Here is a 15202-nt window from a genome sequence, read left to right as displayed (position 1 = left end):
CCAACGCTCCATAGAGGGAAAGGATCATCTCCCTGGACCTGCTTGTGATGCATCTGTAGATGCCCAAGAAGGTACGGTTAGCCTTACTGACCACTTCCTCACATTAGCTGGCTCATGTTTATCCTGGAGTCAGCAATGACTCCAAGATCCCTTTCTGCCACCGTGTTGACAAGAAGGGTGTTCTCCAGCCTATAGGTGTGTTGCTGGTTCCTTCTCCCTAGTTGCAGTACCTTGCACTTGTCTGCATTGAATTTCATCCTAGTCTCATCCCCCCACCTCTGTAATTTGTCTAAATTTAGCTGAATTCTGTCCCTCCCCTCCAGCGTGCCCACCTCACACCACAACTTGGGCTTCATCCGCGAATGTGGGCAGTGTGTATTCCACACCCACATCCAGATTGCTGATGGAAGTAAATAGGCAGCGCAAAGTATATAACCACTCTGGATTGAACCAAAGGCTGTAAGCAAATACTTCTGGACCTAGTGTCCTAAGAAATCACAGCCTTTGCAACACCCTGGGGACTCTACCATTTTCAAACTCTACCTTTTGGTTTCTACGGGGCCCCTGTGACCTTCCAGTGTCTAATGGACAAAATATTTCACCCACACTGGGCATATACAGCCACCTATCTGGATGATGTAGTGATATTTGCCAACATATAGGTTGAAGAGTTCCAGGCTAGCCTTGTATTGAAACACTTTTGTGCCCCAGCCAGCCCCTCCACAGCATGTTGAGTCAGGTTGGACAAGCCCCAGGCTGGCAGCCTGAACCAGCGGGCCTCTTGCCAGCTGGGGCTGCTCTGAAATGGCTCAGTGTGCTGTGGTCCCGGACACACATGTAAATGCAGCTCCTGAAAGAAATAAACTGTGTCATGATATGCACCGGAATTTATTGCTGAACACTAATAGCATATGTAGATGCTCCCACTATATTATAAAAAGTATCTGTAGTGCTGAATACAAAAAACCTGAAGATTACAATATTTGGCTAGGATCTGCTGTTCCTTCCAGCAAAGGGTAGGTCCAAGTGGTCAGGAGCTCTTCTCATGATTTTTCTGGTAAGAAAAGAATGATAAAGCCTTCTCTATACTTACCTACTTTGGCCCTCAGAGAAGGCAGCAGTTGTTGAAATGACTATATCAGCTTGGCAGAAGGAATGCAAGTGTCTGTATATGTTTCATGACAGCCACTGGGGAACAACAAAGGTCTTAATCAGCTTGGCAGAGGTAGTTTAATTCTGCTGCCGGAAAGGAGGATTCTGCCAGCACAGAGAAACTTCAAGTTTGGGTATTATTCAGGTGTGGGTCATGTTCACAGTTTGCTGGAAGAACTGTAGTATAGGAAGACCGGCTTGGTCAAAAATGGTTTGGGTGAGGAAGTCTTACATATGGTAAAACTGGCAAATAAACTGTCATGAATTTTCTATCACACATTCACAGAAGTTTAGGGCTAGAAGGGGCATGTGTGATCATCGGGACCAGCCCCCCCTGCTCTGGGCAGGAAAGATTGCTGGGGTCAAATAACCCCAGCAAAGTGTGCGTCCAGTCTCCTTTTGAAGATCTCCAGGGTAGGTGCCTGCACCACCCCTTCTGGGAATCTATTCCAGACTCCAGGCACATGAACCATGAAGAAGTTTTTCCTTATATCCAGTCTGAAACCTTCTTCTATGACTTTATGACCATTGCTCCTGGTTTTCCCCTGGAGTGCTTTGGTGAACGTTTTTTCTCCTAGTCCCTTATGCTCTCCTCTGGTATATTTGTAAGTGCCACCAAATCCCCCAAAGTCTTCTCCTTTCTAGGCTGAACAGTCCCACATCTGTCAGCCTTTCCTCGTGTGGTTTGCTCTTCAGGCCATTAATCATATGAGTGGCTCTTCTCTGGACTCTCTCAAGCTTCTCCAAATCCTTCTTGAAGTGTGGTGCCCAGACCTGGACGCAGTTCTCCAGCTGTGGCCTCACCAATGTTGAGTAGAGAGGGAGAATAACTTCCTTAGTTTTCCTTGAGATGCATTGGTTGATGCATGCCAGCATATTGTTTTCTCTGCTAACTGTAGCATCACATTGGTGGCTCATATTCATTTTATGGTCAATTATGACCCCCAGGTCCCTTTCTGATGTGGTGCTAGCTAGTGTAGTACCACTGAACCTGTATGTTTGTTGCAGATTTTTCTCCCCAGTGATTGCTTCCTAGCGTTGAACAGTATCTGGTTCTGGTCCACCCATCTAAATAATCTATCTAGGTCCACCTGAATCGTTAGCCTACCCTGAGGCATGGCCACACTTCCCCACAGCTTAGTGTCATTGGTGAACTTTGAGAGTGTACTTTTCACCCCCACATCCAGATCATTGATGAAGATGTTGAAAAGCACTGGTCCAAGTACCAAAAAACTGGGGGACTGTCTATTAGTACTCTCTGGGTCTGACTCTGAAACCAGTTTCCCCACTCATCTAACCATTGAATTCTTGAGCCCATAGTCCCCTAATTTTATCTTGAGAGCCTCATGGGACACCAAGACAAAGGCCTTCCTAAAGTCCAGTAAATGATGTCGACCTCATCTCCTTTATCTGGGTGGTAAGTAACCTGCTTGTAGAAGGAGATGAGGTTAGTCAGGCTGACATTCAGAATTTTGCCTTCTAGCTTGTTGCATATGGACTCCTTGAGAAATTTTTTGAGGATTTTTCCTGTGATTGACATCAGGCTGATCAGTCCATAGTTCCCAGGATCCTCTCTCCTCCCCTTCTTGAAGATGGGCACAACATTGGCCATCTTCCAGTCTTCTGGGACCTCTCCTGAGTGCCATGAATTCTCAAAGAGGTTGACCAGTGATCCTGTGATGACTTTGGCTAGCTTGTTCAGCACTCTTAGAGTTCATCCAGTCCTGCTGACTTATAGATATCCAGCCTCTCTAGCTGTTCTTGCACCAGCTCGACATTGACTGTTGGTAGGTGATCATCCCTACTGTGACTATTCTGTGTCATATTTTCATTTGGCAGGCTATCACTCTTAGACTGATGGAATACAGATGCGAAGTACTTGTTCAGGAGTTCAGTTTTCTCCTTGGTGTCAATGATCAGATGTCCAGATGCATTGAGCTCACGCTTCCAATGGTTTTCCTCCTGTTACCCACATACCTATAGAAGGACTTCTTATTGCCCTAAATTCGGTCACCACTTTTGTTTTTCTAATCTACCCGCTACAAGTGTGGGCCAATCTTATGTAGTTCTCCTTGTGGCTTATTTCTAGCTTCCATCATTGGTAAGCCTCCCTTTTCTTTTTCAGATCTGCAACTTCCCTATTGAGCCAAAATGGCCTCCCACCCACTATGCCACTTTTTTTGCGTACAGGTATGGATAATTTCTGTGCACCAAGGATTGTGACCTTGAGGAACGAACACTCTTCATTCACACTCTTTCCCTATGGTCTATAATCCTGTAGGGCACTACTCACTAAAACTCTTAGCTTATTGAAGTCAGCTTTTTTTTAAGTAAAAAAAAGTGTACCTTACTGACAGGTTTCCCAGCCCTACAATGGACAGTGAAAGTGATAGTGTCATGGTCACTGTTGCCTAGGTTACCCTCTATCGTGAGATCACTCTCCAGGTCATCCCTCTTGCCCAAAACTAAATCTAAGAGTGCATTTCCTCTGGTTAGCCTGTATACTTTCTGAGACAGGTAGAGCTTGTTGATACAAGTCAGGAATCTATGCGACCGGTCAGATCTGGCCAAGTGTTCTTCCCAGGAGATGTCTGGGTAGTTAACATCGCCCATGAAGACCATATCCCATGCTCTCGCAGCCTCTTCCAGTTCTCTGGAGAATTCCAGATCTAGTTCCTCATCTTGATTCAGAGGTGTGTAATATATTCATATAGTTAGGTCCCTTTTGCTGCATTCCCCCTATATCTTGACCCAGAGGGTTTCAAGTCACCCTTCCTTAGTACCAATTTTGGCTTCCAAGGAAGTATAATGCTCCTTTACATATAGAGCTACACCTCCACCCCTTTTCCCTATGTGATCCCTCCTATGCAGGGTGTAGCCCTCTATAGCTACAGTCCAATCATGGGTAGAGTCCCACCAGATCTCCGTTATGCCTATGATATCAAAGTCCCTACTGGAAAGCAGGAGAGTTAGTTCCTCCTGTTTGTTCCCCATGCTCCTAGCATTTGTGTACAGGTATTTAAGCCAACCGCTGGAGGTCCTCAGTTTCCTGTCATGTTGAGGAAGCTCCATTCCCTCAGCTAGTGCTGTAGTGTCCATCCTGTCATCTCCTGTTGTAATGGTGGCTTGTTTGTTGGCTTGCTGGGCTTGCTCTCAACTTTAAGATTAATTTTCTTTTTTGCTTTTCTCTCACTGACTCCATACACTTATAATTTTTTCCCATGTTGGTTATCATGCATTTTTACTTCTGCAACCACATGCAAAGATGTGGGAAAGGTGGGGGGGGGGGGAGTGGGTAGAGAGACCTCCACTTTTTGCCTGCTTCTCTATATATTTATTTCATTGCAAATAAATATATCCATTATATTAAATATAAGGGAGCTAACAGGCCCAGATCCCAAAAGGGACTTAAGTACAGTGACATTAAACACCTAACATTAAGGCTAGGTACAGACATTCAAAAGACTCAATGCACAATCGATCTAAGTTACATGGTTTTCTGTAAGCAGCATAGTTTAGATTGGTAGCAAGCAGAACACAATTTCACCCTTTGGTGGGCGGGGCACAATTTTAGACTGGGTTCCACCATTTTAAAATCAGTCTGTGCACCAAAAGTCTGTTTTGTTACGGGTACAGGCCAGTTTTGTGTGCTGGACTTCTGTTCTGTTACAGGAATAGACCAGTTTCAGACCACATATACTGGTAAACAGGTAATGTTTGTACCTGGCTTAAGTGCCTTGGCTTCCAGAGGGAGTCCATTCTCTTGAGGTAGGCATCTACACTTCCTATGCAAGACATGAGAAGACCTTAAGTAGGAAGCTGTTTAAAATAAGTATGCAAAATGAAGAGCCACCTCCACTTGCCAATAGGAAACACCAAAGGAATGGGTGTGCTGCTTCACTTCTGTCACTGGTATCTTTGTCAAGGCTATTGGGAAGAGTTTACCACCTCTCAGGATTTAATTCCTGAATGTAGATGCCAGGTCTTTCTTTCCTAACTGAAAGAGGGGTTAATCTTGTATTTTAAAGGACAGGCAGAAAAAGACTCATGCTTATACATGCGCAGCGAGGCTGCTTCCAATATGCTGTAATTACGTGGTAATTACCATGCTTCAGCAGCCTCCAGCATCTCATGTATCAGCACCCCTGTGCTTAAAATAGGTGATGGGGGCACTTTATGTAAAGCTTGTTCAACAAGTTTTTTTAGTTTTTTTAAATTTTTAAATATTTTTTAAATATTTTTAAGCGCAGGGGCACTGATACATAAGGCACTTCAATTAAAGCGGCTTTCAGAGCCAGTCTAATTAAAGACACCCCCCTCCCGCCCACACACACACACACATTCCTGGAGCACTTGTACAAACGCCCCATGCTTTTATATCTAGATCTGGATTCAGTTTCAATAGCAACCTGAGGGGGTTCAAAGCCACATTACACACTCCTCTCTTGAGACTAGGTGTGGGGCTTGTACACTCTCTATCCCTCCCATTTAGACTGTTCCATTTTGTATGGAATATCAAAAGATGCATTAAAAAGATGGTGGGTAGTTAAGCCCAACTGCTCAAATTAATATGAAACTCACTTTGATGGGGAATGTTGGATTCCAGTCCCTGCTGTATGATGCTACATTGATTTTTCCCAAAAGAGGGTCTGGACCAATGATTCATTGTATGTGTTTCTTTATCAAATTAATAATTTCCAGGATTCCTGAAGAGAAAGTTGGAATATTCTCTGTTTGCCATTGTTACTGTACTATGCATTATGTAAAGGAGAGCATGAAATGTACTATCATTCATATAGCTTCTATGACTTTTAGAAAATGGTTCTTCAAGCAAATATTTGAACACTTGTGGTTTTCTCCTTCACTACAAATTAATGCACATACATAGCCTCTTGGCTACCTGCCCTCTTTTCCATCTGTTGGAGCTGTGTTATAGTCTGCATGATAGCTCAGGTATCGCTCCCTTTGCTACAAACTCACCAGGCTGCTGCTTGGGGCTTATAAATTGGCCTGTGTACTTTACACTTCTCTGGCCTTGGAAGGCTCCAGTCACTGTCTCTTTCTTTTGGCTTTTCCCTGTTGTAGTAGTGTTGTAGCCATCAAGGGAATATGCAAGAAGGAAATTTGTTTGATAATCTCTCTTCTTGGCCAAATTGTTTAGTTGGAAGAGAGGTTAGAAAAACTTTCAAGCACCAAAAAATCTCTTCCCAAGTAGACAATTAGTCCAATAAAAGATGTTAGCAAACATATCTTGCTTCTTACATGCTTCCTTGCAGTTGACTCTGCTCCCATTCATTTACAGCTACCTTAGATCCCTAGAACTTCCACCAAGTTCTCCATGCCCTGTTTGGGGCAACATTGCAAGATCTGTATGAGTTATGTGGGCTGTAAATTAGTGTCCAGACTGGATGGTGGTGTTCAGCAGGAGGATGGTGTTCTGAGGGTGGTGTTCAGAAGACTGGGCTGTTAAGAGAGTGCCCAGTTGCTCCAGTCAGGATTGGAATCTAATTTTATTAAGGGCTATTCAAACCCATAGAACAATAGTGCCCCTTGGGAATTGCTGAAGGCCAGTTTTCAGGTTAATGATAGATATGCATTGTGTTACCTGTTTACACTCTTTGGGTTTTTTGACTGGGATGGCACTCATTCGGAAGACCACTCTTCCTCCTCTGTTTTGTCTGTATTTGCTACCCTCTGCTTTGTATTACAGCTGACACCTGGGGAAGGGTCTTCCTAAAAAGGTTTTTGGATTTCTCTTGAGCCAATCTCCTGTATACTTGGGTAGACTTTCTGTCAATGACTAACTCAGAATGGGTTAGGGTTTTTACGTCAAAGCCAGATGAAGTATAATTCTTGGAATATGGGAGATAATTTTTAAAAAGATCATTGTCTAGTCTACAGGAAAGGGAACATGTTTACATTCTTTACTTTTTATTTTATTAATAAAACTCCACAGATATAAGATAAATCATGTGATTTATAAGATAAATGCTATTGTCATATACACCTGTACATAAAAGCCACTTGGCTGCACATGTATGTAATTCAAAGGAGAATGTCATCTGTAGTTTCTTTGGTCCTTAGTAATACGTTGAAATTATTTCTATTCAACTCTGCATGATTTCAGGGCAATAACTTGCTTCTGTGCTCTGTATATTAATGTATGGATGCAATGCACCAGTCTGACTGCTTGATGGGAATTTGATTTTTGGATGTCTTGTTCTGCCCTGATGCAGCTGAGACTGCATTGCTATTGATCAGTGTGAGGGTTCACAAGAATGGTGTGTTCCCATGGTTTGGTCTCTGCTGAAGGCTGACTTACTTGACCCTTCCCTCTTCCCACATCCTCTTTCTATTACAGATTCTTACTGTCTAGTTGGGATATGGGTGTGACAGGAAGGAAAATGTATTCTCTATCCTGAATTTCCTTAGCTTCAGTTTAGGTTATGAACCATTTAACTGCATAGACATGCTATTTGGGTACTGTCTGGAGCACAAATGCAGATGCTAAAGCTGATGATACCTGGCTGATTAGATTTTGACTTGGGCATCCTGTATAAGCAGCACATATCTTGAGTACACAACTGACTGAAATATGTCCTTGTTCTACCTGGGCTAATACACCACTGTCAACTCAGATTGCTTTTGGATAAAGTAACAGTTCTCTAATTGGCACCACAATTACAGAACATAGTTGTGCTGTCTTCTTTAGCAGATGGTTTAATGGAAGAATCCATTTGCTCAAATGAGCTCAGGTTCCCATTTACTCACAATGCCAGTGAGTGTTACATCAATGCAACATCAATCTCCATAAAACTGAATACTTGACCACATTTATCCTCCATAAATGAGTACATTAATTACACACTTCAACAATGAAGATCTCATTCTTCTTTGGGTATCTCAGACTTCAGGCCACAGGTTTTTTTACTAACATTTTATATCAGTGCAGTTTCCTCCAAGAGCAGGAAGTCAGTAAAAAAGAAAAGCAACAGAGTATGGTTTATTTTGTTGATTTTATCCAAACTGGGCTTTATTTAATTATTTATTTATTTGCTCAGATACTCAGGACTGGGTACTAGAGCACAAATAAATGCCTTTTCAGTCAGATGGGTGGTGCATGGGATAAGGACAGACTGGTGGGGGGAAAGAGGGAATGCATTTCCTGCTTGCCCAAGATTATGGAGCGTAAATAAAAAAACCTTGAGGACCCATGATGTTCCTAGGAGCAGCTAGGGCTAGAGGGAAAATAAGGCACCATAACTACAGTGAAACTGCTCTGCTACGGGTGGGATTATGGGCAAGCTGCAGACCACTGTTGTAGAGACACAAAATTGTCTCCCAGCACTTCCTGATCTTCTGTTGTTTTTGCGGACAGCCTTCTCTGCAGCCCCGACTACAAGTTTAGGAAAGGCTCCCTGACTGGGGAAGGAGAGGACTGCAGACATTTTCTTTCCTTAACAGCTATTGTAGGCTCTATTTTGTGACGAGATGATCCAGACTAAAGCGATATGCAAAGAGGGTTTGGGAGAACTCCAGGGAAACAGTCTGTCAAGAACATTCCCTAAGGAAAGGTATTAGAAATATAGCTTTATTTAGAAAATTAGGTTTACTCAAGCTTCTCTCTGCTGGTAAAGATCACTTTAGGTGGCACTGTAGCTTTCAGGCCTTTGAAATACCAATAGGGTATAGTATTGCATATCAATCTGCTTGTCTTTCCTATCCCCCGCAGCCTATCATAAAACTACTGTGCTACTCTGGTCCTTGTGACCTTTTACCTTCCTATCAACCCCAATAATTTATATTAGGCCTTTACTGTTCTTGGCATTATAAATTTCGTTGACTCTGTTGATTGTTGGTCTACCATGTAGAAGTCAAAGGATGGAGAGACTCCATTCACAGGATGGAGAGACTCATAACAGACTTTGAAACAATATGTTTCCTTTATTCTAAAATGATTAAAAGTTCTGCGTGGCCTGACAGAAGAAACACATGTTCCTTAGTTTTCATGACTCTAATAGTTACAGTTACACCCTGAATTCCCTCTACCGCCTGGGTATGGTGGAGGGGTGTTTGTGGGAAGCTGCTGCTATCATTTGATTGGAGGAAGCATAGAACAGGAGGGTGTCTTTCACACTTGGATTTAGGAGGCATATAAAAATTTGAGCAGGGTGGTGAAAGAAAGAATATCTTTGAGGTTACCTTGTGATACTGACACTTGCTTAGAGCTATTGTAGAAATGTACAGAGAGAAAGAAGGCTGATTGTAGGATAAGAGGAACTGAATATTATGGGTTTCAATTTTACTGCAGGCTTTTCCTAAAGAGAAATGAGAAAGTTTTAAATGGCTTTTTAAATCATAAAGACACCAAATGATTGAGAATACCATTATGTGTCAGGTAGTACAATAATATTAGTTAGGAAGTCCAACAGACAGCTCTTAATCCTGGACACATAATAAAGGAACAATTTCATCCTGACTACAGTAAGTTTCAAGCTAGAAACACATTTATGAAGAGATAGTAAACAAGCTAAAGATTTGTGATTGGGAGTAAAATATACTTCAAGCAAGAGGATAGAAATAAAGTAGATATTTATTTCCATCTGCTTTCTGACTCTTCGTTGTTCATTCAATGCCAGAAATTAATATTCATAAAGTACTGTGAAGATATAAAATGTGATACAAGAGCTAAGTAACATTATCCACTTAATCACCTTATGGTACATTCTCTATTTTATAAGCAAAGAAAATCTGAGAGAATATTTGATCTACAGTATTTCTCGCCTATTTTTAAAGTTGTGTTCATTATGCTAATGTTGTACATGAATTAAAATAGTTCTGAATACTAATCTAGCTGTGTATAAATATACCTAATGCCCCTTACATGTATATACATATATATGTATGTATGTATGTAGTGTGTATGTAGGAGAGACCAAACAACTATTGCGCACCAGAATGAACGCACATGGAAAATCTATCAAAGACAAGAATATCCAGTTACCTGTGGGCACATTGCTCACAATAAAACCCATCTCTCTCTAATCTCTCAGTTCTAATTCTCAAAGGGACTTTACAAAACACCTTTCACAGATGAGCCTGCAAACTTCAATTCATCAAACTACTAGATATAAAAAAATCATGAACTAAATACAGACATTGGATTTATGACATTATAACCTGCCTAACAACTGACTCCCCAGGTACCTCTCCACTATTTACCTGTTAAATTCATTCCCCTCCCCCCTACCCCGCAGCCTGTCTCTTACCTACTGACTCTGCAATGTACGTCTTCACTGACTGGATTTCTTGCATGCCTCTGGCTTCTTTACTATTCATTCAACCCAGAAAGAGCACAGACCAACTGCAGATGCTTTCGCAGCCTGGCGAAGGGTATTTGTACCCAAAACCTTACAAAGAATAATTTTTCCAACTATTTCAGTTGGTTTAATAAAAGATATCAGATATATTCAAAGACCCTTGTCTGCCTATGTCCTTAGACCAACACGGCTACAACTTATACCCCTCACATATATTGCACACAACACAGTTGCAAAAAACAAGCCATTGAGAACCAGGCCTGCATAACATAATGTCATTGAATTATATAGTCCTAAAGTGAGAAGGTCTGAAAAGCAGTAAATCACTTATTCTCTGAGGGTCTTAGTCATAGAGACAGCTCATTTACTGAACATATTGTTGGTCAAAAGTCAGGCAGCATGGAATTCTGCATGAAGGCTGAAGCGTGCAATTCAGAGTCCAGTGAACATAACCAATCTTCTTCATTACATTCCTTTGTCCCTCTGAGCTCAGTGCCTGGAAAGGATATCAATCCAAAGAGAAGTGGAAGAAGGTAGGGTTTTTTGGTGTTGTCTTTTACTGAACATTCCAATCTTAAATAAACCATGAGTATATTACACTGCACAGACTCCTGCCTCTGGAGAAAGCAGTAGATAACATGCAAGTGAAAGATATCTGTTACATTTCTTGGAAGGTATAATATAATTTGTCCAAGCTCATACAAGAAGCTTGTAGCAGATAAGGGAACCTAACTCAGTTATCCTGAATCCTAATCCAGTGGATTAATTGGAAGACAACCCTTTCTCCTTAGGTATCTCTCTAGAGGAATACAGTTTGTGTGCTATCTTTCCTGTCCTTAAAAGAGTGATTCTTCTATGTGGGCACCTGTTGGTTGACAGCAATTATCTGGGAAAAGAAAGAGGTTGAAGAACTGCTTCTCTGATTTTTTTCCTCATTCAGAAGTTAATTTTCTTAACCAATTAACAGTGTGAAATCAGACCAGTTGGAATGAGGGTATCATGGTATTAAAAGACATGATCTTCATTTTAGAAGAAAGGACAGGTCCTGAATCAAATTTGCTTTAGCCACATATACTAGAGGAAAAAATAATGAAATATATTAAAACAATATAGAAGATAGAGACTATAGAGAAGGTAGAGAGCTATAATGGGGGAAGGTTAAAATACGAGATATATCAAAGCTGAGTAATCTTAGTAGTATTACATAAAAAATACTCATTTGCTGTTTCCAGAATCCAGTCTTAGGAGCATATGACAGTAAACATGAGAACAACAGCTAACTTTGTTAAGTAATCTTCTGTTAACTAATCAGAAGATTAGCCTTCTCCCATTTAAAACTGAACTGCTTCTATGCCCAGGTTAATTAGGATTACCCTAATTTTCTGCGGCTTCCTTGGTTGTCTTGGTTATGTTAGGCATTTGCCCCAGTTTCAGCATATTAAAAAAACCAGTTGTATTGCCAGTTGTCAATAGTGCTATTACCTGGGGTATTCCAGTGCTTTCAATTAAGGTTGATTGCACTATTCAACAAAGGCCTGGTCAATTTGACTGAAATGCTTCTACAAACCCTAATCTTGGTTTTGGCTTAGAGTTGGCTGAGGTTAAAGGACTCATCATATATTCACTAATATATCTCCACTCCAACTGGAAGCTTGTTGGTGGTCAGATACAGCATCACAAGCAAGACCACCCCAACCTCAATCATCAAGCTCAGTTTGCTGATGATGCTGTAGTCTGTGCTCACTCAGAAGCAAATCTTCAAGCAATGGTTGGTGTCTTCATAGTTTCATAGATGGTAAGGTCTGAAGGGACCTGAGCAGGCCACCAAGTCCGACCCCCTGCTATGGGCAGGAAAGAATGTTGGGGTCAAATGACCCCAGCTAGGTAATCATCTATCCTCCTTCTCAAGACCCCCAGGGTAGGAGCCAGCACCACTTCCCTTGGAAGTTGGTTCCAGATCCTAGCCGCCCTGACTGTGAAGTAGTGCTTCCTGATGTCTAGCCTGAACCTACTCTCAGTCAATTTGTGGCCGTTATTCCTAGTTACTCCTAGTGCTCGGAGGAACAGGGACGCTCCCTTTACTGAGCCATATGAGAAAATGGGACTGACACTTGACATTCAGAAGACTAAGGTCCTCCACCAACAAGCTCTTAAGGAGCAGTCCCCAGCTCCGGTAATTCAGATTCATGGTGAGACTCTGGAGAACATGGAGTATTTCCCATACCTTGAAAGCCATCTCTCACAGAAGGATGACATTGATGAAGGAATCCAACATCACCTCAAATATACAAGTGCAGCCTCTGGATGCCTGAAGAAGCAGGTGTTCGAAGATCACAACAGGCAGTCAGTCACCTGTTGGGTAGGGGTTGGGGGTGGGGTGGGCAGATCAAACTCTATTTTGGAGCTGTTCAAGTCCAAGCAGCCTGCCAGCTACTTTCCAGCTCTGGTGCTGTCTTCAGGAAGGGAGGGGAAGAAGTGAGGGAGAATGATCTGTGGGCTGGGGTTTACCTAGACTGAGCTGGATGGTGGGAGTCAAGGGGGCTGGCAAGTCAGCGGGCTCCAAACCACCTGCCCCCCACTCCAGATCAGGCCAGGAAAACCCCAGTCCACAGCTCACTCCTCCTCCCCTCTCCCCCTCCTTTCCAGCAGAAAGCACTGGGGGCAGGGTTGGTTTGCATCAGCCCAGCCTCAATTACATGATAGATTGATCCTAGAAAACAGAAGTTCCCTATAGTGCTCCAAAGTGGAGCACCTTTATTTGATCCCTCATTTGGTGAGGGTTAATTTGTCATACAATTGGCCACTTTTACAGGGCTCTTCAGCTGTGTACTTGTGTCACAGCATAGCTGTAAAGCACTTTCAGGCATCTGATCACGCGATAAATGTAACTTCTATCTGTGCCCGGTAGTTTGAAACTTTACACAATAACAGAAGACAGAAAAGTGACAGCAGCAGAAACAGTGTGTTGCAGACCAAATCAAGAATCCATAGCCATCCACCCTGGACAGAAAGATGTGCCCAAGTTGCAATAGAATGTCAATCCCAGTTTGGCTTTGTAGTCATCTTTGGATGCACAGATAAGACTTTCATGGAAGAAAATCAATCATCCTTGACAGTAAGGGATTGCCAAAGAAGACATATCTTAGAACTGCAGGCACAACCTGTACGCTGGTGTAACTTCCACAAGTGTATAGCTACTCCTGACTTTCTGATAGGTATCTTTATCTTTACATGGAATGACGTAAGCGTATGTAGATCTATATGTGATATATCTTTTCCAATTTTATGCTAATATAAAGAGAGAGATTATACCAGTATTAATGTCTTGTGTGTCCATGCTTTATTTCTTCGTGTCTGATTTTATGAGGGTTCAGCTGAAGTTAGGGAGATGGGAGAGGACTCAACCTTTACTTAAGAAATAGACCCCAAACCAAAAAGCTGAGATCTTATTACACATCTACAGGGCTCTAGCTTTCAAATAGCCTTTCTGGCTGTGTCAAGATGAGAGTGGCTGTGCAGTATGTGGTACCTCAGACACAACTACAGTGTCATATTTAGCTGTTATTCATGCTGCAAGTTAGCAGCATGGGGGGAGGAGAGCATTGACTCTGGAAGATTCTGGGGTTAAAAAAAAAAATGTGCAAAAAAAAAAAAAAAAAAAAGAGTGGCTCATGCAGAGGCAGCACACACCACCCAAAACCTGAGCCTGGCTGGCCAGAGCAACACTCCAGCTGCCAGGATTGCCACAGTTGCATCCCCAGGAGGCCCCGAGAACCCCAGGGAAGGCTGGTGGGTCACCCCAGTGCTGGCCCCAGCCTCCCCTACCCCCCTGGGTTTATCTGCTCACTAAGGGACAGGGGGGGCCTGGGTGAGGGAGATTGTTCACCAGAGCACCCCAAGGGATGACAAAGTCGAACAGTTATAAACTCCAGCAAGACCATTTCAGGCTGGACATAAGGAAGAATTTCTTCACTATCTGAGCCCCCAAGGTCTGGAATAGCCTGCCATTGGAGGTGGTTCATGCACCTACATTGAATGCCTTCAAGAGAAATTTGGATGCTTATCTTGCTGGGATCCTATGACCCCAGCTGACTTCCTGCCCCTTGGGCAGGGAGCTGGTCTCAATGATCTTCCAAGGTCCCTTCCAGCCCTAATGTCTATGAAATGTATGAAATCTGCCACACACAAGAGGGTGCGTAGCACAGGCATTACCCAGGGACAAGAAGCAGCAGCACAAGGTGTGTTGCTGCTTCTTGTCCCTGGGGAAAATAAACGTACATGGTCAAGCGGATGTGTCCTGTGTGTCAACACTGATGGAGAAATAGCAGGCCTCTGAGAATATCAATGCAGACTTTGTTGTTTCTCACACTTTATTTTACATTGTTGTTTCATTTTAGGTCCTTTTCACATTCTTCCTACCTCCTACTACAATTACTACTTTATGAAACAGAGATACCAAATGCTATAATTTATCAAATATGTTTTGCCACTGATAAAATATTTGGATTAACTTGTTCTGCAACATTTTTATTTCATTTTCTTAAATGCATAGGCCAAATTATCCTCAGCTTGTGTAAATCAGTGTAATGCCATTTGATTTTCACCAAATGAAAAATGTAGCCCATAATATAGTAGGATTTTGTATAGCTCTACAGCTATATTTTTTCTCTTAGAATAGGGCAACTTTGAGCAGCTTACTAGTGCATACCTGCTTTAGAGCCAGTTTACCC

The sequence above is a fragment of the Alligator mississippiensis genome, chromosome 9 (assembly GCF_030867095.1).
Source record: "Alligator mississippiensis isolate rAllMis1 chromosome 9, rAllMis1, whole genome shotgun sequence".
NCBI lineage: Eukaryota > Metazoa > Chordata > Crocodylia > Alligatoridae > Alligator > Alligator mississippiensis.
The sequence above is the reverse complement of the archived record's forward strand: the minus strand, read 5'-3'. Positions refer to the sequence as shown.